Source organism: Cetorhinus maximus, chromosome 8, assembly GCF_964194155.1.
Source record: "Cetorhinus maximus chromosome 8, sCetMax3.hap1.1, whole genome shotgun sequence".
In the NCBI taxonomy this organism is placed as follows: Eukaryota; Metazoa; Chordata; class Chondrichthyes; order Lamniformes; family Cetorhinidae; genus Cetorhinus; species Cetorhinus maximus.
In genome coordinates, this window is record NC_135886.1 from 45221473 (window position 1) to 45226180 (window position 4708).

Here is a 4708-nt window from a genome sequence, read left to right on the forward strand (position 1 = left end):
GTCCTTTGAGATACCTCAAAGTCCCAGTGTAAGCAAGCTAAGGCTCCTGGGCGTGGAAGAAAGGCTCAGCAGCCACAGCTCGAGCAACAATTTCTGAAATATATTTAACAAAGTTGAACAAGTACATGTGCAGTCAGCACTGTATTTGTTGGGAAGTCTTTTGTATCACATAAGTTTTGGATCTATAGAGCACCCTTAAATTATTTTCAAAATGGTACTACCTATTCATGTGAGGGCATGACGTAACCAAACATTGACACACTTCAATCGCATAATTCATGCCTGATGATTTTGAAGACAAATTATGCCTGTACAAGTGTTATGCCATAGGCTGCAAAAGATGCGAACGTCCGTCAACATGAATCAGTATGAAAATATGACAAATTGCATAGCACAACGTCATATGCTAGTCCTCAAAATTTTATATGTCATCAAATGTCATGCATCAAGGATATGCTCAGTGAAAATCAAACAGACCTTAAGCTTATTGACAGGGACACGACAAGCCAGTTGCAGGTAATGGGCAACAGCTACAACCAACCATTTAACATCAGTGGCACCAAAAGTGTAATGCAAAAGTGGGTCTACTCTGGAGTACATGTGTTTACGCAATTGAACAGCCAGAAGGAAACAGACCTCCTTCTAGTTGCTCAATGAATCAAAGGGTAGGATGGTGGGACCTTTCTGGCGGTGGACCCCCTTGAGGCCACTGCCCAGAGGCCCATTATATCCAACTTCCCGCCCTTTGTCCCTAGTGAGCTCCTCCTCCCCCGCCTCCATCAACTCGGGGAGGGGAGGTCAGGTCAGCGGTTGCACCGATCCCGCTCGGCCTCAAGGACGCAGCCCTCCAACACGTGCACTCCTTCCGGCGCCAGGTTTTCGTCCGCCTAGCCCGGGAGGAGTGCGTGGAGGGGACCTTTAATTTGGAATTCGAGGGGGCCGCCTACCAGGTCTTTTGGACCTCGGATGGTGTGCGGTGCTTTGCCTGTAAGGAGGTGGGGCATGTGCGGAAGAACTGCCCCACCTCCAAGGCCGCAAGCACCATCCAGGCAGCCGCAGCTGGCACCGCCGCTCCTCACCCCGCCACCACTCCATCTCCCTCCCGGCAAGGGGAGGTGCCGCCGGCAGCCACCACCATCTCAGCTGCCAGTGAGGCTGGGGGAGAGCCCCCGCACCATAAGAAGGCACAGAGGAAGACCCGCAACATGGGGGTGGCCCCCGAGACTCCCCAAGACCCCCAAAATCACCCTGAACACCAGGCCCCTGATGACACCGGTTCAGGGGGAACAAAAACATCCGATCCCGGCGTCATGTCCGCACGTGCTCCTGGGCCCGTGTGCGCCTCAGCACCATGTGCTGGGCCCAGCGTCGTGCACGCGCGGGTTCCCAGGTCCGGTGGCATTGAGGCGTGCAACCCAGAGCCGGTGAACATAGTGAAGGGGGTGGACTTACCCAAACCACAGAGGGCGGAGCATCTGGGAGGGTTGGACGAGGCGGAGGGGGCCTCACAGATGGAGGTTTCCCCAACCCCAGCCTACCCCGGAAGCGACGTGACCCCTCGGAGGGGGAGGATTTCCGACTGATGAGGTCGGGTATGTCCTCTCCCCCTGTGAAGAGGTGGTGGCGTCTCCGCCATGCAAGTCCTCACTCTGCCCTCTTGGGGGGAGCCCAAACCCCTACCCCATCACCAATGTTACCCCTGTTACCTTGCTACAGTCTCCTGAACAGGGCCCCTCGGGGGGTCGTTGAGGGGACCGCCCTTGTGGAGGTGCCCCACCCCAACCCACCTTATGCCCCCGAGAAATCATCTGCCCCACCAGGGGACTGCGGCACCCCCTTTTTAGCCCCAATAACTGGGTCATTGGGTGGCGGTGGTGAAGAAGGCCTCCCTGCTCCCTCCCAACCTTTAGCACTGGGCATCACAGTCTTAGGTCCGGAGCTCTTTCCAGACTTGCCGGATGATCCGGTGCCTGAGGGGGAGTGGGGCTCTGAGCCGCTGCCGCCCTCTGACCCAATTCTCCAAGAGGGTGTCAGAGAGGACCCCTCTGCCCTTGATCCTGGGGGGTGGGGTCGAGGTGGAGGTGGAACCAACTGGCAGCTCCGAACCAGCCCCTGTACTCAATACGGGGGAGGGGTTGGAAGCTGGAGATGATAACCTGGAGGAGGACAGGAGTTTCAGTGGTGAGCATGGGGGACAACTTAAGAGTCATTATCAGGTGAGGTGGTGGATACCCTGGTGCCCCCCACTGATTCTCCCCTCATCCCCATTAGGGAACTCCGGGACTTTTTAAGCGAGCAATCGCGGTCACCGTGACAGGGTCCAGTTGGCAATGGACTCGTGGCATTCTTTTCTGCTGTTGTTCTGGTCTACCCGCGAGGCCCTAAAGGCCCCCCGAGTTGGACAGGAACGCCCGGTGGAGGGTCCATACATTTCTCACTGAGCTCCTGAAGAAGGGGGAAGACATAAACAAGTCCCCTCCTCCTTTTATTTTAGGTGATGGTAGCACATACTTCTGACAATGAAGGCTAACATAGCCAGCCTCAACATCAACAGCAGCAGGGACACACAGCGCAGGTTCCAGAACTTCTCGGTCCTCAGGGACAGTATGCGGTGTGCTTCCTGCAGGAAACCCATACAGTTCCAGGAGCCAAAGCTACGTGGCTCCTGGAGTGGCGAGAGGGGGTCTACATGAGTCACCTAGCCTCCAATTCTGGCGGGGTGGCTGTCTTGTTGGCCCCACATTTTCAGCCGGAGATCTTGGGGACCAAACAGCCGGTGCCAGACTGGTTGCTGCACCTTACTGTGCGCCTGGGGGACACGGTGCTTCACTTTGTGAATGTGTACGCCCCCCTGGGCGCGCAGCAGCAAGCGAGCTTCTTTGATGAAGTGTCCACTCATCTGGGCTCCATCGACACGGGCGAGTGTATCATCCTCGGGAGGGATTTCAACTGCACCCTCGAGGCCCAGGACTGTCACGGTACCCAGCACCACACGCTAGGTGTGAGTAAGTTGCAGGACCTGGTCGGGTCCTTCGACTTGGTGGACGTCTGGCGACATCTCCATCCTGACTCCAGCGTTTTCACTTTCGTGTCACCTGGAGTCGGAGCGTCCAGACTTGACCGTCTTTACATTTCGAAGGCGTACATGTCCTGCGTTCTGTCGGCTTCTGTGCGGTGGGTGCCGTGTACGGACCACTGTCTGGGCGGAGCTCACTCCGTTCTGCGCTCGGACGGGGTCCGTGTACTGGCACTTTAACAACCTGCTGCTGGAGGACGAGAGGTTCCCAGACTAGTTCCTTCGCTTCTGGGCCAGCTGGAGAAGGAAGCGGGGAGGCTTCCTCTTCTTGAGGCTATGGTGGGACGTGGGCAAGGCTCACGTCCGCATCTTCTGTCAGGAGTACGCGAGGGGGTCGACAGAGGCGAAAATCCAGGGTCGAGGAGTTGGAAAAGGAGGTGCTTGACCTGGAGGCAGGTCTCCGTCAGCCGGATGCGGACCCGGCCCTGCGGCTGGCATAGGAAGGGAAGGGCGCGCTGTGGGGCCTGCAATTCATCAGGTCTCGCGGCGTACATGAGTTCGCGGATCCAGTTCCTCCGGGATCTGGACCGCAGCTCCTCCTTATTCTACTTGCTGGAAAAAAGGCAGGCGATCCACCAGCAGCTCCTTACGCTGCTGGCCAACGATGGATCCCTTGTCTCGGAGAGCATCAGGGCCATTGCTAAATCCTACTACACTGCCCTGTTCTCTCCGGATCCGTCCAGCGAGGATGCTCGCAGAGTTTTGTGAGAGGACCTGCCGCAGGTCGGCCCAGAGGGTGCCGGGAAGCTTGACTCCCCTATAAGTCTGGGGGAGCTGACCGGCACCCTCGACAGCCTCGCCAGGAGCTAATCCCCAGGGTTGGACAGGCTTCTTCAGGGCGTTCTGGGACGTCCTGGGGAAAGACTATGCAGGGATCCTGGGGGACAGTATCGCAACTGGGGAGATGCCCCTTTCGTGGCGCAGGGCAGTCACACAGCACAGCAGGTCTCCTTAGCAGCTGCTACCCTACTAGTGTTGGCCTCGGTGCATTGGCATGACGGCGCTATCACCTCAGCCTGAAGGCTGCCACCGCCTCCCAAGCTGGATTGGTCACATTGCTGCCCATCCTGCCAGACAAGTGGTACAGGACATCCCGGCAGGCCTCCACGGCATCCTTCAGTCGCTCGAGGGGCCTGTCGTTGAAGCAGGAACTGCGTTTTTTTTTCCTTTGCCAGCCATGTCTCCCAGGCAGCGGTGGTGAGCTGGTGGCGATTTGCACTGTGCTGGTAGCTGCCTTTTAAACATGGCAGCCTTTTAAACATGATGTGATGCAACGGCGGGGTGATGGCGGGCGGGCTCACCCGCCCGCCCCGAAAACGGCGTGTTTCCTGGGAGTGCATAAGCAATGTGGCGGGCTCGGGACAATACGGCATGAAAACCTGCCATCGCCATCAGTGGGTGGAATGCCATTTTGCCCGCCCGCAACCGCACTTGGTGCAAATTTAGGAAAATTCCGCCTGCTGTTTCACAAATGCCATGGATGATTCAAAAGATGACATCCTCTGGGATGATGATGCTGAGGTGGACGACGAAGATGAAGACAATGTCTCCAATGATGAAAGAGTTGAAGAGGCAGTAGAGGAGCTGTGTAAACTAATCAAGGACAGTGATTCAGGCAAAGCATTTCAAGGC